We start from the raw sequence: 24,881 nt of genomic DNA on the forward strand, positions 1-24,881 counted from the left end.
CAAACAAAGCCGCCATGCCCCTGCCTGTGTGTAAAAACACTGGCTGGTTCGCCTTAACTCTGAGAAGTCAACCCCTTGCCCCCCCCCATTTTACCCCATTTTACCCCATTCTACCCCATTCTCAGCCACCATTATCAGTAATGAAGAACTGCTATTTTATCATATTTATTCTCTGCTGGATAATAATGCTAGCATGTTTGCTGTTTGAAGTCGTTTTTAATATGTAATAATCCAATATTAATTTGATAAGTTGTTTTCTATGTCAGGACTTGTTTTGTGGTTACGGTTAATTAGAGATAAGATGATAATTATAATAAACAAACACGACGGGGTAGAACAGGACAATATCAATGTCCACAATGATACCATTAACGAATTGTTTATTATTACTGTTGCTTTTTTTAATCACCATTTGGTAACACAGACATAATCCTTAATATATCTTCAGTTTACGCATATTTGAGTGTGTGGGATTTCACGAAAATAACCATGCATAATTATTTGGTGGGGTTCCAGCCCAAATGGAGCCAAGGCGCAGAGAGAGAGCGTGGGGTACGGAGGCTGGGCTTCCCTCCATTTCCGCCCGCTGCAGATTCCACACGGCTGGCTACTTTGTTTTTGGCAACAGGCTGGTGTCGTGCAGAAAGAACCCTGACAAGAGAAGCTGTCAACAACACCCCCACCACCTCCGCACCCCACTGATATGCAGGAAGTATCAAAACTTTAAACCACAGCTTTCTCTTCCTGAGCTTTTTCTGCATTTCGAGGTCTGACCTGATACTTAATTACCACCACACAAACACACAAACACACACACACACACACACACACACACACACACACACACACACACGCACACACGCACACAAACACACACACACACACGCGCACACAAACACACACACACACACACACACACACACACGCACACACACACGCAAACACACACACACACACAGATGCGCACACAGCATCCTGTAGTCTTCAGTCGCTGAAGGATTCATCTTCTGAAAATCAATGAGGAAAGACATTCTTCTGCTCTCCATAGTGTCTTTTCCCTAACATTATCAGTCCTCACATGGAATTATTTTCAGTGCCGATTATCTGAAATGTGTTGTTTATCTCTGTGCCTTTGCTCCCTTGTCCCTGAACCGAGCTGCAAATTTATACTCTGAAGTTCTCACAAACGATTAACCCACAGCTTTGACAACATTTCATACAAACACCGCTTTCTATTTTCATAACTTGGGCACCTCTAGATCAGCTAGGACAATCATGCTAAATTGTTAGGACCAAGCTTACATTGTGAATCCACTAAAGATGTCATCGTTCCTGTGGCCCCACAAACCAACCTGGTCAAGGTCATAGACATAGTTGTGCTGAGGAGAAATGACAGCAGTGACTCTCCCACACACAGCTGTGATGCTCCTCTCTGTGCTCTTTTCAGCTCCTCCCTCACCTGGGCAGAAGTTTTTCCAAAGTTGCGCCCTCTACAGGTCAGAATCTGCTACTCCTGCAAGAAGAGGATGGGGAGGAAACACAGGCCGCAACAGAGGAGGTGAACAAATCAAGTGCAGATCTTTTAGTGGGTGTAGAGGGAGTTGACCTCCTGGACATGCTCATGGAGGGTTTATTTAGTGTCTTTCACACAATGCGGTTGAAATATTCATTGATTTCCCATTAAATCTGCTAGCATGTCGCTTCCCACAGTCAGGTGTTCCTGATGTTGCTGGACTGATGCACATAGAGGGTAATGTGCATTTATGTCCACACGCTAATGCTTAAACCCCCAGTTATGTGCAATAAAGTGGACTTTAGCCTAAACTCAGACACGCTGCTTTGGTATGTGGGACACACGCTTTGTGCATTAGGCATAAATATTAATGACATTCAAAGTACACTTTGTCATTTTATACATTTGTTATTGCAGGATTGAATGGAACCTAGCCACTGGAATACATCTTCCGCTCGACCGAGCACCAACCCGGCAAACACAGAGGGAATGCTTTGCCAACTCGGACCCGCCAGGAAGCAGGACTAAATCACACATTCAGCATTTAACCCCCTTTTTTGATGATATGAGCCATCACGTGTGACCTCGCTGCTGATAACCGCTGTTGATAATTGGGCTGATCGGGATTGATGAAATGCCCCCCCATAATGCTCTTCTGATGCTTGCTGTACTTGTGAAGCTTTGCCACCCCATCGCTTCGCTGCTACGGAACATGGTTGCATAGCATAGCTCACAGGAGCAGGTACAGAGCTGCTGCCTAGATATTGGGGCACGGCTGCGACTACGACCTCGTAAATTACTAAGAAATACGGCTCAGTTTTCCAAGCGGTGACTTTTTGCCAGTTCTGCCCCTCCCCACACCCCGCCCCACCACCACCATGGTAAAATTGTATTGTGATAAACTTTTTACTTGGCTAAGCAATTCAGAGAAATATGAGGCCCCTTAAATCTTTCCCAATGTAATTGTACAAGTCGCCAGGGGAAAGAAAGTCACCCTCAAAGTCCCCCCTGAGTTTTTTTTTTTTTTCCTGAACAATGGGACATTAAGATAAACAGAGCTCTGGGGTTTAAAGTTTGCCTTCCTAAGGCATTCTGCAATAAGATTTTTGTTTGCAATGTGCAACATGAAAGAAGCACCTGATTTGTTATTTGTTTATCTGATGCCCTTGTCCAAGGCAAAAATACAATGCTTAGTGTTCTTTCTCCTACACACTCTGGCTGGGCTGATTCGCCTACTTCAAGGACATAAAAAGCAGGCTCTTCCGCTGGGCTGATTTAGCTCCTCTGTCCCCGCCCATAAGTAGAACTCCACCCAGAGGATCCAGAGTCCAATGCTCTTATCTTTCAAAGAGAATATGAGTAATAAATTGATGGGACACCTTTTGCCCGTCTGTCACTTACGGTCCCCAGTGCGGCGAAGTTGCAGAGTTGTCGTGACTCCTGGAGACAGCCTCAAGTCGCACTGTACAGGATGTCACGCTGCCAGCCTAAGGTCCGCATAGCCTGTGTCATCGGCCTTGATGAGGAATAAAAAGAGGCTGCTTTTCACCGAATCAGCATGCCAGTAATTGCATGCGACAGAAATGGATTTCCTGTCACACCCGGGCTTTATGAGAGGGGCCAGGGCTTTTTTTTTTCCTTTCTCTGCTTTTGTTTTCACACCACTTTCCATCTCTAAACCTGCAGATGCCCCCCTCCAGCCACAGAGTCAAGCGTGAATGGATCAATCAGCTTCTTCAATCGCAAGTTATTAATGCATACGTGTTACATACGAGGCAATTTTTTTCAATATGCTCAAAAGAAAAAAAAAGGAAAACACATCCACACACTCAAATTGACAAATTCGCTCACCTATGCAAGCTTGAATTGCTCTACAAGAGTGAGTAAAGCAAGAACTTCCTTTACCCACTCTACAAGATTATGAATATATACTTGGCATATTATAGTGCTTGTAAAAGGAATTGGTGGAATCTTGGATCCCGCTGGGTATGTGATGAAGCATTAAGTTGCTAAATGACTGGATAACCACCCAACCCTGGCGAACCATTTCTGCAAAGCTCAGCTCTTGTAAAATGTTAAAATTTTCATCTCATCCACAGACTCTTTCAGCAAAGCTGTAGGGAGGTCCCATCCAGAGAATGATACCAAGAGCTTTCTCTGATAAAAACACAACTAGGAGCCCACCAATGCTCTATGTATAAGCCATTAGGTATGGAACTATATTTTCACAGCATATCCTTTATATAGCAAATATGTAAGTGACGTGGGCATATATGTTAGCTAAAGAATAACAAAATCCAAAATATAAAGAGTATCTTTTAAAAATATACAACCTACATTACAATATGATTGTCATTTTATTGCTATTCATCACCTTGTGTTTAATATTTATTATTATAATTCATTATTTTCTGTTGAATTTGTTTATTGTAAGCTGTATTGTGTAATATTTGCAACTTAGCATGGAATATGTAATAATGAATGTAATTAAGAAGGACTGATACAATAACGGTTATGCAAGTATATGCTGTAATATGAAAATTGTGTTCTAAGACTTGCCAGATCGTTTGATTTGTATGGGTGAGAGCTGTGGGTCCCATGTGGAAGGAATAAATTTGAAACAAAGCATAGTATCATTGAAGTGGCTCAGTGAAAACACTGCTACGGTGGCTAGTGGCATTCTAGAATTCTGCTTATTTATTAAACTTTGTATTTGAAAGGTCTGGTTAAATGTTTCATGTGTTATAGCTGCAACAAACAACAACAACACAAAAAACCATCATTACCCCTATTAGCAGTCCTCCCAAAAAACCTCTCTCCAGCAATGGTCCAATTTTTTAATAGCTCCAGCTCCCCCCCCAAAAAAAAACAAACAAGCATCACTCCAGTGAAAAGAAGGTCACCTTAAGAACCATATGCCGCTCGATTTGTGATTGGTCAATTAAGCAATGACCACTGACCTAACTTAATTTACTCCAGCATGGGTCGTCACATGCCAGGGTGACAGGATGCAGAAACATACGGAGACACAGTGTCTCTCTGGATGCTGTGACCGTGTCCACAAACAAGCTGCAGCGCATTATACGATGGCCGCACGGGCAGTGAGTTTGCATACCGCATGGATGCCCATCTTCATCTTAATCTTTCTGTTGGAGGAGAAAATTACTATTCAGTTTTTTTTTTTTTTTTTATTATTGTGCTAAAGATTTTCGATTCAATGCTGGTTTCCTCATAACATTGTGCTCGTAAGCCCTGTGTGATTCGGTGGATTTCATAGTGCGAGGAAATTGGGCAGGCTCCTCAAAATAGCAAGCCAAGGTGCTGCCCGGCTATGGCCAGTTGAGGCGAGCCACAGCTCCCCCACGCCGGCGTAGCCAAGGACAGTGACGCTCAACCTGCTCTTTCCCAGACAGCCTCGCTGCGCTGCGTTGTGACAGTTGGACAGCGCCTCGGACACGCTGTTGGAACGCGGCAGAAGCATTCCGCGGGAGCGGCGTCTCTCTTCTGCCAGGGGAAGGACCAGGTGCGAGCTGCCTCTCTGAGAGGACCCAGGTGTCTCTCGTCCCGTCATCCGCGTTCCGCTCCAGGGCCCCTGTGGCCGCTGAGCCGCATTTGATTGAGTGTCCGCGCAACCTGCCCGCTGTCCCACCGCCCCACCTGCTCAGGAAGCCAGACTCTCGCTCTGGCTCGGCGTGTGTAAAATAATCACCTTTACATCGCCCTCTGTTTCAGTCCGATGGCTACAGGGGGGCGGGGCGGGTCAGATCACATGACCTGTCCAGCAGCCTATGGCTGACCTGCACTGTCGTCCGTGCTGTTTAGTGACTGGGTCATTCTCCGTGCTCTGATGCAGCACAACAGCGCGCATCTAGTCCGCATCTCCGCAAAGTTGAGTATGACTCATATGTTAATACAGAGCAGCTGAATTTAAATTCAGACTTGATGTGGTTTGAATCAAATGCATTCTCCAAAAAAACTGTGATGCTGAAAATGCAACCAGACCTAACGAAGAAAAAAACAGCTCAATATCAGGGTATAGCACAGCCTGTCTGAGCGCTCCCTGGAAAGTGAGTATTTGTGTTTTGTCAACGCCTGATGAAATTTCCTGTCTTGTACAGTTGAGTGTGCTGTACAAACAGCCCTGTGGCAGCTGGGTGCCCGGACACCTGCAATGCTTCTCGCAGACCTCTCACGGTCCTCTGAAGCATCCCTCTGGGGCCTCCATTCACTTTTGTGTCCTCTTCATTTTCTCTGGGTTTTTCGTTTCTCACACGTTTCTGATCTCCCGCTCTTCTTTATCTCCACCACTCAGCCATCGTCCCCATCTGCCCATCCCTTTCCTTCCCTGCCCGGTGCATGGATCTGCGCTTGTGTGTGCGGATAAAGACAGCTTCCTCCACTGCCAGACAGACTCACAGTGGATGACTCGTCCTTTGTCCATATAAAAACCTTCCGTCCAGCACCCTAAGGGAAGAATTTACCAGGGAATTTACATCAAGAACCTTTAAAATTGAGTCCTGAGAGCAATGCACAACAATTACTGTGTTGAATGGTGAGTGGAAATTTTTCATCGTCAGTCTCTGACGCTCACGACGCTGGAATTGTGTCCCTGAAATCCATCAGAGGGTTCGCAGGCCTCTCTCCCCCTTGATGTTCATCCATATTCAGAGTGCCCCCCCCCCCCCCCCCCCCGCGCCTGGCCACTTCCACTGGCTCTTCAGTGCGCTTACGCAAGGGAAGCACTCCAATCTTCACTGAAGGGCCTCGATGAAGAGGGTACAGAGGAAGATCAAACGCATTCCGCACGGTCCAATGTCGGCCATGTATGGTAATTAATTCAGCCGAGACAAATTAACACATGCAGGAGAGTTCATTGTGACATCACAGAGTGGGTGTAGTTTGAGGACAGGGCTTGGCTTACGGCCCTGGCAGCGAGACCGAGCCGGTACGTGCCTGTCTACAACAAGCTTGAATGATCGCTGAACCCTCACTGATCCCACTTGCCCATTCCCGTCCCAACATCAGCTCGCCCTGATTCCAAATTTCCCCCCTTTCTTCTTTTTTTTCTCGTTTCACAAAAGGCTCTCTGGACATTAATCTTTGAGCAGTTTAGGCCGTCACACGGTGAATAATTCACTGGCCTGTCCGATTCCCCCCAGACAGCTTCACCTTGCCTGGGTGGATGAGTGCTTTCGGAGGTCTCCCAAGCCATCAGGGAACCAAGATCGTAATCAGAAATGAGAGAGACCTCCAGAAGTTTGGGCAATGGAGTGCGTGCATGCATGTGTGTCTGTGTGTGTGTGTGTGTGTGTGTGTGTGTGTGCGACAAATTAGAACTTTCTAGGGCTTCCGCAAACTTTCACTTTGTTCTGATCAATTGTGCATGAGCATTTGGGGAGGAAACAGTAACATTTATTTTTCATTGGAAAGCGATTACCGACGGCAAATTCAACCCAATGGGTTTTGTTCCAAGGCTTTGAGTGCAGACTTCCTCTGAAAGGAAGACTGAGCGATTTTGTTCCCCACTTCAGATGTTCTGCATAAGTTCTGAAAAACATGAACTGGAGCACTGGACTGTCCTCCCACACAGTATGTGGGTTTACTAAAGATTGTCCAGTGCATATATTTACTACACTGCAGTACATATTTACTTGGGTAGGTATGTAGATAGCTTAGCTTGCGAGCTATCAAGCTTCAGTCATGTAAGCATGTTAATTGACTAATCAGTTGAAAGCAGACCTACATCAATATCTGCTCAATGTGATGCAAACACTAGGATCCAAACAGGTTGTATTTGTGTTCTTACCACTGGTGGTATCAACAACTCCTCAAAAAATGGCACGTGCACCATCTCATTCTGTTTCAAAATGGCAACAATGATATACAACATGGTCACATAACCCTGAACCAAATGAATAAAAGCCACCACCAAGCCTTGCTCATGGTCACACTAATTCCTGAAAAAGAATTAGCTAATAGTCATTTTCAGGGTAAGAGGCCAAGTGGAGTGAAGGAAGCAGAGACCAGCCAGGTCTGTGATTTACACCTCATCTCTTGAATATCATTTATTGGTCATGTGGCAGTAAACTCAAGTATTCGCTCTCTCTTTCTTTCTGCTCCATTGTTTTCTGTTGTTATCCTATTATTTTCTCCTTTCTGGTGGCCATGGCTTCCTGTAACACTCCACGCAAATGCTGTCCACTCCAGGGAAGCTCTGTGGGTTCTTATGTTTGTGACTAATAGCTGCCACTTCCATCTTTTTACCTGGTCAAGAAATACATAATGCAATGCAGCCTTTCAATATTGCAGTAATGTTGTATAAGATTTCATTTTAGGTTGCCAGCATGACACAGTATACGTTCTATAAAAAGACACAGTGGATTTGAACCTTCACTCCTGAACTGGAGGCCACCTTTCTCCCCCCATGACTCCAAACTGATCATTTTAAGTATAATGGATACTGAAATAGACACTTAAGTGATACAGGAAATTGGCCTTTTGACTGCTGGTAAATAAATAAAGTGCTCAGTTTGAGATCTGCCAAGAAACATTCCATATTGAAGAGTTCCTGGTTCTTGGCAGTTATCACCCTGCAAAGGTTTATACGGGTTTGCAAAGAAAGTCGTTTAAGAGTCTAATTTCTAGGTAATATGGTATTGTTGGTGTGTAAATAAATGTGTGTTACTTAAAGTACCTGCAACCTGCAAAAATGAATAAAGTCTTTTGACCATAAAATTGTGTCAGCTGGGTACAGATAATTGACCACAATCAATAATTTAAAAACAAAACAAAACAAAAAACCTATGCTCTCTGCTGGGATGTAACATTCCTCCCATGAGTATTTTGTGCATTCCTGTAGTTTTTCTGTGTTCACTAAGGACCCTTCAGTGAGTCAGTGAGGGCCATGTGGAACAGAGACAGGGAGAGCAGCTGGAGTTCAGCGAAGAGTACAGAGTGAAGTGGGCTTCTCTGTGAGGGAACAGATTCTAACCCGGAGGCTATGCTACTCTCACGCCAGCCCAAAACCAAGAGAGAGGCACAGCAGTCGCAATTGGGATAGAGTAGCAGTAGTCATAATCAGGCTAGAGGAGCAGTAGTCACGTCAGGATAGAGGAGCAACAGTCACAATCAGGAGAGAGGAACAGTAGTCGCAATCATGATAGAGGAACAGTAGTCACAATCAGGATAGAAGAGCAACAGTCACAAGCAGAAGAACAGAACACAACCACGGTGGAGTCACAGTCAAGAGAGAGACTGTGACTGTGAGAGAAAACTTCCAAACTATTGTTAAACAGAGCTGGAGTAACATGACAACATGTTTTGTAAAACAAAACACATACACAGATCAAAATGAAAGCATTCACTGGCCTATATCTAGGTCAATAGATTACAGGACATGTCTATATTTAAACATCACAACGTTAACCAGACGTAAAACATAGACATTATGAAGTACATTTTAATGTTGGGTCCCTCTTCAAAAGCCTTGTTAGGGTGCAACATCAGAATGCAGGCACATTTAAGATAAACGCTTTCCCCGCACAGCTAATCCTAATCGCCTTCGGCGCTCTGTCTTCAGTAATAATCAAAGACCACAGGTAAAAGAAAAAAAAAATCTATCCTGAGGATTAACTCAAGCCCTGCAATAAAACAAGAACATCTGAAGATGGGAAGAAAAGGCTCTTATTAACACACAAGATCAAACGTGTCCCAGGCATACCGGCTCCCTGCAGCACCAACACTTAATCCATCAATGCATGCACAGGGCCAACACTGTATTCAGGACTGAATCTCATTATGGTTGTTTCTTATATTGCTTCATGCTGCAGAACTTTCTGGACAATTTCAGGTAAACACGCTCTTATTGCTCAATATCATTCCCACATTTTAATATGGCCAGTAGGTATATCAGCTATCTCTTCACTTCAGAGACCTCCACACATCAACCTGATGGTTGTAGACTAGCCAGGACCGGACATCCTTGGTGGCTCATTACCATTCTTTACTGTACAGGAGGAGTCAGGACACTCAGCACCGACTGTTCTTTCCTGAATCCGATCTGAATCTGCCCTTGGAAAATGAAATAAACTCTCAGGAAAACAGTGTGGCAGCCATTCTGGTCTCATCTTTGGAAACCTGCTTCATGAAAAGTAAAACTTCAGCCACGCCTTACATTGCAGAAACACCAAATATAATGCATACAGAAGGAAGGGAAAAGTTGTGCCAGAGGTCTTTTACAACTGACGTAGAATCAGCGTGACGGTGTAATTAAAAGTATTTAATATATCAGTAACCATCTGTTCATGTTTGTATTTTAGAGTCTTTTATATGTATGTATGCATATATATGTGTGTGTGAATGCGTGTACGTGTGTGTCTGTGTGTGGGTGTGGGTGTCTGTGTGTATATTGTAAATCATATTTTCTTCTCTTCTTTCTGGACAGAGAACGGTTAAAGCACTGCGTGTATATTTTATGCAAGAGTGAGTTGACTTTTCATGCAAGTTCATACGATGTGAGGCTGTACCTTCCTGCTCTGTGATTGGTTTAGTGGCATAAGGCTCTTTTCCTAAAGCCAATCCAGAATTTGCATACAGAGCTGAGTGATAGATGTGGCTCTGGACTACCTCCTTTCAGATCTAATGGGCAAGGAACAAGGGGATGGTTTTCAATGCCAATCACATTACCTAAATACTCCTATACCTACATAACTATATACCTTACCTACTGTATATAGCACACTCTGTGGAGGCAGGCTCCCCACCACAGAAACACAGAAGTGACAAACAAAACCTCATGCACAATGAAACCAGAGAACCCAAAGGTTGTAGACATGCAGGCCTTCGTTGATTATCTGGTGTTGGCTAACAAGCCCTGCACATCAGGTGTTTTTGGGGAAGGTTTTTAAAAAATAATGTTGCATTTCATTACAGGGAAGGAATCTGTCATCAGACTCACAGACCAATTCAGTCCAATCGTAGTTAGCAAAAATGTATTATTGCTGGCAAATATATGATGGGAAGCATTTTGCCGTGTTTTCATGCTAAAGAGGAAGGACTGATGCTCATCTAATTCATCAATTACATGTATTTCAGTGAAGAGAAATAATGAGGTGAATATTCAACACACATAATTCCTCTAAAGAAACCTGGATTTGTATGTGATAACATTGCAGTGATTACTACATTGTTATCATATTAATAACACGGCAACAAATTTATGTTCTGACTGATCAACTGATAAAACACAAACATATGTGCAAATGCTACTGTCTGTAGTTAAACGTTTTCTGTCTATTTGTTTGTGGTTGTGTGTATGTGTGCATGTGTAAGCTGCACTTTGCACGATCATCATGATGAGTGCTTGCCTCCTCCTCATGATCACTGCATCACGTGTGCTCTCGCTCAGTGAGACAGCATTATGGTGACCCGAGGGCACTCTCCATACCACACAACAAAGCTGCCGCTGTTTGCCCTGCTGTATCGGCCTCCTCGGTAACCCGGGGTCATGCTGACATAGTGCTACTCTGGGAATAGAAATGAAGTCCTACACCTTTTACTTTTTTTTCTTATAAACACACAGTGAAATCCAGAACATAAATTTAGAGAAAGGAAAATGATTCTTGAGCAGATAGTGATTGCAGCTGGGTGATTACACTGTGTTTGTGTGTGTGTGTGTGTGTGTGTGTGTGTGTGTGTATGTGTGCCTGTGTGTGTGTGCGTGTCTGTGAGTGTCTGTGCATTCTTGTTTGTTCACATTGAATCTCTGACACAGATTCCATGTTTTTTACCCTCCATTACCCCTTATTCTGAAGACGATTCAAAGATACCATGCTGGAAATTCCTCGTGATTGGACAAGTCTCTCAGTTCATTAATCAATAATCGAAATTTGTTATCTACCAAAGCAGATGATGCACTTTGACGAGCGAGGCTGAAAGGAGTAGTTGTGTCCAAGATCAAAGCTGAGGAGCTTTGCTATGAGGTGACCTTTAGATTTTTTCCTCCCTGTCCATATTTAAATCTAAGACCACCTTTTACAGAAGAGAAACTGCTTCTCTGTCTTATCAGTTAACCCCTAGAACCCATTATAAGAGCATCATTAAAATAGTAACTAATTTTCTCTTCTGAGCTGAACAGAAACAATGTAAATTGGCTTATCAGCAGAGGGTTCAAATGATTTTTTTTCTTATCTGACTTCTACACAGCAAAATACCAATCATCAGAACCAATATTTGGACCAGTAAGTGAGTGGTTGCCCTCAGATGAGGTTCATGGTAATCGCAGGTCTCATTGCTCCTGCCCCCCCTGGAGGGATGGTAGAATTATGTAGCTCTAAGAGTATGTTTTCCTGTATAGTAAATATAATCAAGGCAGGACGCAGGGCCATTCAACAGAATCTGACCAATTACCACTGATCAAAAGTCCCTGCAATCCAGCCATCACTTTTCAGAGCCATTTCAGGACATCTTTTTTTCTTCTTTCTCTTTGTAAAGATTGCTATCAGAGCGGTAGGCGGTGGGGTGGTATTCGACACAACACTTCAGTATCATCAACATTTCATACGGCCGTCAGATAAGCAGCTCGCCTGTCGGTACCGCTGAATCCATAAGTGGGATCATTTGCTTGCTGTTGTTTACGATTCCTGAGTAATCTTGCGTCACGGCAGTGGCGCTGATGGGAAAACAGACCAGCTCGTGGATAAGTACAGGTCTTCTCCTGCAGAGTGGACAGGAGGCGGCCGCTTCCAGCGCAGGGGCAGTGGAATTAGAGTGGGAAGTAAAAATGGAGTTCCCATAGGGTGAGGAGAGACGGGGGAACCGAGAAGGGCCGATCGCTGTCATTCACATTCAGATCCGTAACTCGGCATTTATTCTCATATCCGCCCGCGCATCCCCCATCTCAGCAGGGAAAAAAAGGCGCTTCTAAAACGAGATTGTGCCACATGATTATGCTCCTGATTTACTGCAGACACGCCGCTAATGTCGGGAGGTGTTTTACTGAAGGCGGGGCCAAGACCGCATTCGAAGGGCGGGTGACAGGGTCAAACTCAGATTACACAACGCCTTTGGAGTCGCCAGTCGAAATCCAAATCCCAGATGATTTGAGCCAAAAAGTGTTTTTATTCTACATAGTTTGTTTTTTATAGATGTTTTTTTGTTGTTTTCATATAAATAATTTTAAAGTTACTCTCCAGGCAATGGGAGTTTACATTTGGTGTTCAACACCCCACTCATCTGCTAAGATCACAAATGTAATTTAAGAATTGTCCTTAGTGTATGTAGCACTGACTTTAGGTTGTGCTGCCTTGGTGCTGAGAAGGGTGGGGGCATCATGATTCCCCCTGCTTCCAGCTCCTCTGTCGTATTGAAAATCAATCGGTGAGCATCCCGGGTGTAACCACATTCTTGACAGTATTTTTTTTCCATGAGATTCCATCATACAAATGCCTTCTTGGTGATATTGTGCTACACTCCTGAGGTTACATGGTCTTCGTTATAAAGAATGTACATATGGATAGGAGTGGTAATGAGTGAGTCTTTCTAGGCCTCTGAGCCTTGCCTACCATCACTGCAAAATTGCTGTGATGTTCCATGGAGTGGTTGATTTGTTACTGCAACTGTGTTAAAAAGAAGGAAACCATGTTAGTGGGGAAGAAACTTCCGCTACAGCCACAGGCTCACCTCTAGGCATCAGGACAGGCTTGGAGAGCATTCCTGGACAAACATGTTTTTAAAGGCTTTTTGAGCATCCCTGTAAATGGGCTGTGTGCAGTCTGCATTTAGGGTGTGTTGACAGACATTAAATAAATCACGGTGGATAATAGTTGGTAATGCAGACTGCTCAGTGTGTAAAGTCTGTTTCTCTGCTGGGATTGGTGGTCTTGGCAGTGATTTGCAGAGATTTGGACAAGGCTGATCTAGCTCTGCCCTAAGCTGCCCCATGCCATCATTAAATAATACCAAGCGGCAAAGCTTATTTATTCTATGGAGCTGAAGGTAAGTATACCAAAGTTGTAGTGGGCCACTGGGATTCTGTCAACTTAAAAAAACCAGGCACTGCTGAATAGATGAAGGACTTTGACCTTGAGAGGTGATACTCTCCAGAATTACAGCAGGAATTCACAAGTGCGGGAGAGGAAGTTGATTGTTCTTGGAAAAATATGCCATTTTAATTGAATTAGGAGGTTCAATTCACAAACAAAACAATGCGTGATATAATCAAGGGCACAAAAGTGCCTTGTAATGTCAGCACAATAAACTGTAAGATGTGAATGTTTTTATTCAAGCCAACATTTCCAAGTCCTTTTTTTTGCAAAAGAAATGGTGCAAACTTTATTTTAAGTGTGGCAAACACAGGGGCTCAGCCAAAAAAAAATGTGGGGTTGGGAAAAGAGTAAGACACATTACACAGTAAATAAAGTACCTAATGGTTCCATTTTCAACAGCGAGCAGACGTCAGTCTCCTGTTGTATGATATTCAGCAAACTATTCAGACATCAGTGTCCAAAGATTCAGAGGATAATTTATACATCCTCCTGTCTTCTTATCTCAAGCTTCTCCTTCCCACTCTCTGAGAAAATATACACAGACACAAATAGATTATGAATAGATTATTTCTGTAGTTAGGAAGTAAAACAATGCCAACAATATATTAGTACATACAAAATATATATTTTATCTTCCTTGAGAGTCTGCAAGTTAGGTTCCATTAAAAATGGCTAATGTGATGGTAGTATGTCAGTTAATCATAAAAAATAACAATATAAAAAACAGGTTCAAGGCAGCTTGCTGTCAGCATTGGGAGATTTTAGCACCTGCTCTTTCAATCTCACAAGTCTCACTCTGCTCCTCTGCCAGAGTTTGCAAAATAAAGAACTCCCTCTTTTTCTTCTCTCTCCATCTCTCAGTTTGTCTTTCTCTCTGTCTCTGCCGCCTCCACCCCAAGTCTCTCTCTCTCTCTCTGTCTCTCTCTCTCTCTCTCTCTCTGTCTGCAGTAGAGAAAGATGTGGCACAGGGCACCCTGTCCTGAGTTTTATAATGGTGCCATCCCTCAGGTCCTCTGTCCCTTTCCAGCCCGTGCTGATGCCAGCCTGCCTGCCTGCCTGCCAACCTCAGCTCAAGGGTCAGGAGAGAAAAAAAAAAGCTTGCCACTCTCAGCCAATTAGTGCCAGCTTCGTAGAATCGATTCGCGATCCCTGTTTTTCTGTTTGTTGTCACAGAGCCATCTTAGTCCAGTGACTCGGCTTTAAGAGTGTGAACGGATGACCCAGCTTGCTTTCTGACATTTGCCTCCGTCTGCCATATTGTCATACTGCCCTTCGTCTATAAATACGGCGCCATGCGACCTCACTCACTCGCAAGTGTTTTGCTACCTCATCTGAGATCTTAATTACCACACCAAAGCTGTTATGAGGGCCAGGGAAGGACACTGACCACAGTGCTATACTCATGAAGGTGTTGCTGTCTGCCCAGCTAACACTCCCCACCACCACCACCACCATCATTACCAAATTCACAGCACTAACATCATAAATCCGGTGTTCTCCCCTTTCACTTTGCTGCGAATAATCCCGACGCCCTCAGTCACCCTTACAACCCCCCCCCCACCCATGACCGCCGAGGCTCTCTCGATCCCACGCCCCATCTGGCTCGGGGGCAGCCTGTCTCTTCCTTTGGCACGCTGCTCCCTGACGGCTCCTGGAAGCTCTCCGCAGTTTGCGCTGCCTCCCCGCTCCATCGCTCCACGTCGGCAAGGGCGGGAAGAGGGCCGTCTTCGTCGCCGCTAATCCAATTAGCCTTGTTTTCAGATCTCGCTTGTGGAGGCAACGCAGAGCAAAAAGGAAAAAAAAAAAAGCGTTGGCCGAGTTTATTAATTAAGATACAGAATCCCTTGGCTGTACTGTATGAGCTGAATGATTTGGCGAGAGAAAGAGAGAGAGAGGGTAGATATAGCAGGCTCATGCTTTTTCTTGATATGGCGTTATTTTTATCACGAGAATGAAATATTTCACTTGTTGGCCATGGTGGTAATAAAAGCAATTAAGCTGAAAACTGCAACTTGGATGGGCAGACAGTTGGACGAGAGCTGAGAGTTAATGGGTAAAAAGACAACTGTTGGACTAAATATTAAATGTAGGGCAATGGTTATTCATATACCATGTGTTTCCCTGTTAATTACTATACAGTGCTGGTTTCCACTTACGCATTAGAGCTTAATGGTAGCGCTAGTATCAGTATTAGTCATACTACTAACAGTTGAAGCAGCATCATGGGTAGTAGTGGTAGATGTTTTGTTATTATTAGAAGGGGAGTAACAGAAGAAGTAGTTCTGCAGTGGTATTAGCGGCAGACACAGTGGCAGTAGGATTGTGGTAATTGTTAAATAGAAGGAATATTGTAGATAATTCTCACAAACATCCACCCCTGGGGCATATGTCAAAGGCTGTGCACTTGTGTTGTACTGTACAATGCTCAAAATCACTGCACAATAAAAGAGAAGCAGTATTGTCTGGCTTTCTTCAAAACAAAACATAATTGAAATAATTTATATGAAATAATTGGACCATATGACATAAAAAAGTTGAAAAATTCAGGATGTATATGCAATAGATGTTTATGTATGGTATGCTAGCCAGAACTGTACTGGATTGGACATGGTTTGGATGGTCTGAAGATTTGTCTTGGGCGGGGGTGGGGGGCTCGTGGGGAACATATGTTTGCCTTCCTCTCTAGAAGGCCTTCATGACTCTCTGTGTTAGAGATCAGGTTTCCTTGGCTGTGTAATCTTGATTTGAACCCCTAGCTTCCCATTTGACTTTGGCTGATTAAAAACATCAAAAGTGCCAAGGGAGGAATCAGCATAGGGTGGTCATCCTGCGGCTTGTGTCATGGAGGGTTCTCTATAGATATAAAAGGGCTTGAAAATGTGTGTGCGTGTGTGTGTGTGTGTGGGATATTGACTCACACTTGGGGTAGCAAAGACTGCTTACCCCTTTCAGTCTATATTGTTTACACATGAGTTCTCTCCTACTGCTTGCCAGGTGATGTACTCCTGTGGCCTGTTGGACTGTGTAAACCACGTTATGACCATTGATCTCAAGGTGGCTGATCAAAACGAGTTCACAAAGATGTTTTCAGTGTTTGGAGTTCATTGAGTTAGGTGTCGAAAATAAAATCATGAAGTCCGTCCATGATGACGATGTTTGGTATAATCCTTCCTGCCTTCGCTGGTCTGCCACACTGAGAACGAAGGCGCCTCATTTCGGAATCTGAAACCCCAGCAACGCACAGACGCTAACCGAGACACCCAATCCCACCGCACAGTACCTAGTAATGCGCAAGCAGGTGCCAATCGGCCACCCGCATTATGAAATGAGGGAGACAGAGACAGAGCCGGTTGTCGCATCGTCCACATTAGCCCTACACACTATGAAAAGAAAACTGCATGTAATTTAAACAGAGGGTGCTCAGTTCAAGTCACTAGAACTGTGCGCTGAACCCCCTCATCGGCTCTTGTGTAGTTGCTGTATCACTGTTACATATAAGAGGTACATGTAAGAAAGTGTCACTGCTGATGGTTCCCCGAGACAGTAACGCACAGGATAGCATCTTACTGAAAAATGTATACTCCTGTAAATACATCTAGGCTAACCCATGTTTTTAAAACTTACGTTTGATTTAAATGCTAAATATGTGGAATGGCAATGAGCCAGACGTACTTTCTGAAGTGAGGCATAGCGCTGTTTGGTTGCCGAATGTGTCAGTGAAACTCTTGCGATTGTTTAATGGTTCCCCGTGGTAGTCACGAAGACTTTCTTATGTCAATCAGTTGTATTCTACCTAATACGCGCTTACAACTGCGACCGCGTCGTTGGGTAGAAATACGTGATGAAATCGACTTGAAAGAAATTCCCTAGGCAGTGTTGTCAAAAAACATATTATGGTGTTACCTCTGATCGTGAATGCGCCGGCGGTTGTCATTTCGTTTGCGAACGTTCAGTTTTCTTTAAATTCCACTTGTAAACGATCAACACACTCCGAAATACAGAATACAGACAAAACTATTTTAAAAACTGAATATGATCAACTAAATAAATAATTAAAAATTAATCAACCCATTTCAAATTAGATATACAATAACATCGCTTGCTTTCAAGAGAATATCTCCTGGTCTGCGAAATAATCAGTCTCCCTCTGCTTGCGTACACCTCTGTCTCTCCAGAGAAAAGACTGACGATCATTTGATCCACAAAGGTACCCCTTTCCGGTTCTCTGGTACTGTGTGCGTCTCTGCGTAGTTCAGCGCTTACATCGTCTCTCTCTTTCCCTCCCTCTTCCCTCGCTCTTTCGTACCTCCCTCTCTCTCACACACAGTTCTCGTTCGCACCCCCTCCCTCACCCCCCCTCCCTTCACTGTGTCTCATTCACTTTAGTGTGTGACCCACGCACCGCTCCGACTCAGCAAGGGGCGGGGGGCTGCTGGATATATGCTTTTGTGACGAACCCCAGGGCTACAAAGACTGAATCCAGTTTCAGCGCAAAGACACACAGGCGAAGAGACTCCAAAGCCGGGAGTTAGAGTGTAGCCGAAAACCGCGCAAAAGAAACGGAAGATTGACAGTCGCTGCCGCTTTGTCGCTTTACTGGAGCTTCAACAGAACCTATAGGCGCATTTTGGTTATAGCCAGAATAACTGGAGATAAAAAGGCACCATCGCTGCTGAAAAGTCTTGGATTTTAAACGAACTAAAACGCTCTCACTTCAAGAAAAATCAAAGAGTTACACGAAGATTTTACGGACTGTTGTATTTGGATAGGAGTATTTTATTTCCGAGTATTCGTGGATGTTGATTCAACTTGGAATTGGTCCCTTCAAGCGGGTTTACAGCTTTTGTCTTTTGTAACTTTTCCCCCTCCAGCTTGAATTTTAATTCAAATTGATATTTGCCTTACGCATTGTCATCTGAAGCCAACCACTTCTTTCTTGGTTAAAATATGAAACCGTCGAACTTGCTATAATCAAGCTTGTGGAATTGTATTTTGATGGCGAGCGTGGATCCAGGACATATGGAACTCCCAACTTTCTCAAGGTAAATTTTATTTTACATGCCATATGCTAAGTTTGTAAGAGTAATGTAGCCACTGTTATCAATGTCTTGTCCAATTTAGAACTGCACTTCAAATATACAAAATAAGTCCAAGGTTTTTTTTCCATTTTGAATAGATAACGTTGTTTTAAAAGTGACAGGATAACAAAAACCAACGGATTGTTCATCTGCAAAATGCTATTATATTTATATTCAGCCCTGCATCTTAAAGCAGATATGCATATTATGCGCTCGTCATGTCAACTTATTTTCTGGCGTCTTGGCTTTGGCTCCGTGCGTTATGGTGGGTCATATATAATGCAAATAATAAGGATAATAATGGAATTATTCTGGAAATGGGAAGGTTTGAATAATTAGCGTGACAGGCTACTGGGGTACGTTAACATTTCCAATAGACTGTTCGATCATCCCAATGCGCTTTATTTGCACGCCTCCTTCGGAGTGCGGTTCAGTCGCTGTCCAAGGTATCTCATCGGCCAATTACCCTACAGTGCCTGGACAGCGCATTCCGGCTCATTGGAGGCGCTTTGTGCGTTAGAGCTGATCTACTGCGTGTCAGGCGCAGCAATAAAAATGTAATTACGGCAAAAGATATTCAACCCATGAGGAATTTAATTCCTTTTTTATTTCAGAGCTCGACGCCTGGGAGATTCATAAGATGTTAACGGGTATAGCTGTCATTACTTTGCCAACAAGCGTTACTTAGATATATTTTCCCATTTTTGTTCATAATAGTTCTGAGCGAAGTGGGATCAACTGGGCGTCTGATAATTCTTTTATTCATGCGCATTCAAGTATGTTTTGGGGATACACTCCGCGCAGACAGAAATGCATCTCTTCTCCTTAGCAGCTTTCCCCTTCAACACCTTTTTAGTCTTTAAGTCCCCTCTCTCTTTCCTTTTGCTGTTGAGAAGCTTGGAAAAGACAGTATTCGGGCGATAGGCACTGCACTGCAACGTGGTGTGAGTTTTACCCCACATATATAAACAAGGAAACTTTATTCATTTTTTAACGTTTTGTCCTTCTTGGTAATTGCACGCTCATCTGACCTGGCAAGCGGTTGGAAACCTAGAATTTCAAACGTTTTCCCTAATGGTTCCTCCCCGATGACAGCATTCTCCCCATACCTTTGTTAACGTATTGATATTTTATGCACCTTGATTCGGTGATTGCAGGGTATCACTGTTTGCACGGTATGGTTTAGAAGTCTCACATCGGGGACATTATTAAAAGACAATGAATTACCGTCTTGTATTTTCATGCTTACTCCCTGTGTGTCTTTACCAGACATAATTGGGAAGAATAAATATGCTTCTGTGGCTGCGCCATGTGTTTTTGAAGCTCGGTAGAAACTGCTTGTGAGCTTGTGTTGCCGAGTTTGTGCGTTGGTTGAAAATGTGTAGAGTGTCAACTCCATCGATGCAATGTAATGGAAATTTTCTCTTGAGTGATTTTAGTACCCCGGCTGCGCTTCACAAGGTTTCTCCGCAGTGACACCGAATCGTAAATGTTTTTTTTTTTGTATTGTAAAGGAGAAATTGAGACAGCTCAGCTTTTAAAAGAGGCGAACCTTGCATACCTCTACTTTCCCACCATATACATGGATGCTGAAAAAATGCATTCAAATATATGCAGTCGTCTAGCCTGCAAAGTTAAATGAAGCATTCAGTGGCGACCAAGAAGGAAATGCTCTCTATCAGTAAGAACTTAGCGAAATCATGGGAGTATACAGGAGTAAAATCGGAATTTTACTTGATTAAATGAGCATTAAGAGTTAGCATGGATTGGTCTGTGGCATGAGACGTGAAATAGTGATACGTGTGTGTGTGTGTTTTTTTTTTCCATTAGTTGTATTTAACAAAAGCTCTGATAGATAACCTGGACAATATTGGAGCTGCCCTTTAACTATTTTATAGTGTTATTTAAAACACAGTTTTTGCAGTCCGAATGAAATACTAATTTATTCGATTTCATTTTAATACACCTATCTCTATCCATTCGTTCCCTCAAAAACTTGTACCGTCGTTTGAATGTCGTCAATAATGACGAAGTGAGTGGGGAAAAATAAATGTAAAATAAGTTAATATGCCTGGCATTGGCGCTTTGAGTCCAACGAGGAGTTAGAGCAGTTCCGGGCTCTTGCGGCAGGGGGAGACTACAGTCATTTAATTCCCTTCACGGGAATAAGGGAGCAGTAGCCGGGAGTGGGTGATGTTTTTCTGCATACCGTGATGCTCAAAGTGCGGCGCAACCGACCAGCACTCATAATGAGATGGGACTGTTACTCTTTGTACTCCGTTGTCGAAGGCCACCGAGAATTCGACATTAAGCTTCAAACTTGCAGCTGTCACCGGGCAAGGCTTCAACAGGTTGAGCCACAATAACTTCACCAGCCGATGTGAATCTCGGTAGCGCACGCGGGAATTCTCTCAGCTGGACGAAGATGGCATGTCGGCCTGTAAAGAGACTGTGTATTTGACAGGAATTGTGACGGTTTGCTTTGTTGAAGAATGGGGCTGAATTAAGGAATCGTGTGTGTCTTGATTTACTTGGTAATAGAAATTGATTAGACCTGAATCATGAAACAATTTTACAGTTATTATATCAGCCGTAACAAAGCCAATTATTATTGTTATAATTTCGATTTAATTAAATGATTGCTGTATTGCTGCCCCCCCCCCCCCCCCCCCAAACATACACACACACACCGTCTCGCTAGCGTGCTCTGGCTTACTGCTCTGTCTCGGGTCTTCTCCCTGTATAAATTTTCACTCACACTGACAGATTAAAAATGGAAAATAAAAGCCAAATGTAAAACAAGGTGGCGTGGGCAGAAGGATTCTGCTGTGCGTGCGCTGTGTAGCCGTTGCTCTGCGTCGAGATCCACATCGCCTCCACATCGTTTCCCATAGACAAGTAAACGGGGTTGACCCTGAGGACAGACATATTTGGAGGTCTCCTTCTATTTTCAGGGACTAAGAAAGACTGAGGTATTAAAAATAAAAATAGAATATCGGAGCCGCATGCCAGCGCAGTTTTGAATCACCCGAAGAGATCGGATCTGGCAAGTTCGCACAGTTAGCTTTTGGAATGCAGCCATGCGTGCTTTTTAACCTAGATGTCCCCTTTTGTTTTTGTATCCTACCCCCCTCCGCCCCCGCGACATCTCTCGTGGGCCAGATGCAGCCGCAGCCCCCACCCCGCCACCCCACGGCTTACATAAAACGACGATACCAAGTAGAAACGTGATGGCATGATTTGGATGTGAAACTTCAGATGGACTAACATTTTATCTTAATGAACATACCGTGTGGTAGCTATGCGGACTTATAGTCTCGCGAGCACCTGTTCGTATGGAAGAGAGTAGTTTGGTTTCGTTGTCTTGTCCAGCCTTCATGGCTTGACAGGGACACATGCCCGCTTCTGCTCGGAATTTGACGGTAATGGTGCACGGTGACTTGACGCGTGTTCATGTTGCCAGCATGGCGAGGCATGCTCTTGTGAGCGTGCATTACCATTGACAGTGGATTTGCTCGTTAATATTCATTATCATCAGGTTGATTACCGTGGCTATGTTATGATCAGCTGTCAAGAGAGGGGCTGCCCTCTCCCGTCACATTCATTTAGAATTCCTGCCATCTCGTCAGTTAAATAAACTCGCCTGAAACTCATCCCTGGCGCTTTATACTTTAAACTAAAGGCAATAGACCGTCTGAGCTGGGTAACGAAAATCTGCAACAAAAGCACTGCAATTATGTTTGTCCGTTAGTAATGCATTGCTTAGCTCTATACGTGACTTTAACCATGGAAACCATTGTTTGTGTGCCCATTTTAAAAGATTTATGTTTTATTGCTTGGCCATGTGCGCGCCAGCTTTGTCTCACCGGCAGCTCTGTCAAGGGAAATTTTAACGATCTGACCGCACCACACTGCTGTCATAACGACCACAGCTCTAAGGAGCATTTCTGCTGTTGTCAATCTTGTTCATCTCTTGTTAATATACCTGCCTTCGCCGAGGGGAAGAGAGAGAAAGAGACACAGAGCAAGAGGCATGCAGAAAACGAGAGAAAGGGACAGTGAGAGAGAACACAGAGAAAGGCAGAATACTCCATTATGAGACCATTAGACAGCACCATTCTCCTCTCACAAGAAACCTCTCACTAATTCGTTAGGCGTTGTGAGTCAGTCGTTCACTGTCTCCCTGGTACTCTTTATGTGGGCTGAATATACAGCATTCACCACACACCGAACTCAGAGACAAGCTTCCCCTCTCTCCCTACTGGGCTAAGGGCAGCATCCTTCTCTTCAGTGTGTGAGTGACTCACTGATTGCAGTGGCGCAAATTCTGTCTAGGTCTTCATCAATAGATGAGTTATAAAATGTTATTATATACTATATATACTGTATTTACGACAGGGAGACTTGTGCACTGGCACATACACACACACACACACACACACACACACACACACACACACACACACACACACACACACTCACAGAAACTGAAGAAACTGCAGAATCCACCCAGCATCCCAACCATGAAGCCAGCAAGTGGCAGCCTTGTTCATTAAAGACTCTCCCAATACGCTCTGAAGCTTCAGAACACTGACAAGAAATTCCTGTGTGGAACAAATTTGTTTACCATCCCTTTTTTTTCCTCTTGCTGCAACAAAATGGAACATTCTATCATAACGGCGCTAAGTGAAAAGATGTGCCACAAACCAAATTCCTTTCCTCGGAATTGTCTGGAAATAATGTAACTTGCTGTTGACATAATCAGATCACTTAATCTCTGTGTTTGTACTGAGTTTTGTCAGTACTCGCAGTGAACAAAGGAAACAGTCATTTCATATTTAAATGAGACAAAATGACATGAAAGAAACTGTCATCTAAATAAGAAGAAACTGACTCATGATCTCTCAGGGCTGATAAGCCTGGTGTTCAGTGTCAGCATATGGTGTGGATTGACTATCCTTGGTGCCAGGTCTGGTCCTGGGGCAGCTTTACGGGAGGGAGGCTAAACTGGCAGCAGGCAGACACTCTGCAGGGGCTGGCAGCCACTGCGCAGTTGCAGATGGACACTGCGCAGACGCAGACAGCTAAGTGCCGCATTTAACTCATGAATTATGAAGCGCGACAGTTCAGGGGTACAGTGCACGGAGGGCAGAGGCAACTCCCTATTCTATCTCACTGCACAGGTTTCATTCAGTGATAGTTTCTATCTGTGTTCACGGAGCACTTGTGGGGGAGACACGCTTTCTGCTTTTTTTTTGTCTTACATGTTTTTCTTGGCTCGATTTGGAAGGCAGCCCAGTGTGGTGTTAAGGGATGCTCGGGGGGGCCCCTTGGAGCAAGACTGCTTTGTAAGCTGTTGGGTGAAGGGGTGAAGTGGAGGCTCATGGGTAATTGCCACAGTTTGCAGAGAGTTCCAAAAGCCCTGGCTTTGTTGCTGTCATGATTAGCATTGCCATTCATTTTCAGCTTTTCTCAGACACAACTGGGGGGGGGGGGGGGGGGGAGCTACAATTATAATGATGAGACAATGATGATGGTGTTCATGTTACCAGTTGAAGATGCAGCAGGTGGTGGATCTGTGATTGCTTTCTGTGGGACTTAGTCCTGAATGCAAACACTTCCTCTCTCCCAAGAAATGAATTCGGTCTCACTAAAAGCCAGAGATTTCCCCTAGTGCTGTCACAAGTCTTGCCACACCTACACTCTCTCTCACACACACACACAAACAGTGTGTGTGCATGTCTTGAGGGGTGGGGGGGTGGGGGGGGGATTTGTCACATGCTTCACACAGTGTTTCCCTTCCTCCTCCCTCCAGAAAGGTATTTGAGTCTCTCCCTGAAAGTGAGAGCTCTTTGTCTTTGGTGTTTAATTACGTATGACTTATTAAAAATGGGGATTTTAAAAAAAAAAAGAAAGGAAAAAAAGGCAAGTTCCACTAGGCAGGCTGCAAAGACTGACTGGAAATTTCCGTCGGCTTCATTAATTCTAATCAGGGAGGACTGTGTTCTCTGTGACGCCCCGCCTGAATGTGTGCATCATTTGTCATCCTTGTTTTCACAGGGCTCTGTATCACTATCTCTGTGGGAGCCATCTCCAAGCTGCTAAACCCCCACACCCACGCCCCCACCCCCAATGATTACTCTCCCAATGTCGCCTCTTTTTTTATCGCTCTCTATCTCTTGAGCATTTTTTTTTTCCTGGCAAACTGTCGTTTCATGTCATTGAACGTAGAATTTATTAATGCCA

The 24,881-nt window shown here is 43.9% G+C and overlaps 1 protein-coding gene across 2 annotated transcripts in view; it reads left to right on the plus strand.

The window, feature by feature from the left end:
- Positions 1 to 18,043: 18,043 nt before the first annotated feature.
- The window catches only part of adgrb1a (adhesion G protein-coupled receptor B1a), a 75,122-nt gene continuing 68,284 nt past the window's right edge, over positions 18,044 to 24,881 (plus strand). For both annotated transcript variants that reach the window (XM_036538843.1, XM_036538844.1), the window contains exon 1: positions 18,044 to 18,599. The gene's annotated coding sequence lies outside the window, so the exon portion shown is untranslated. The remainder of the gene's footprint in view (positions 18,600 to 24,881) is intronic.

This window comes from Megalops cyprinoides, chromosome 10, assembly GCF_013368585.1.
Source record: "Megalops cyprinoides isolate fMegCyp1 chromosome 10, fMegCyp1.pri, whole genome shotgun sequence".
NCBI classification, from domain to species: Eukaryota; Metazoa; Chordata; class Actinopteri; order Elopiformes; family Megalopidae; genus Megalops; species Megalops cyprinoides.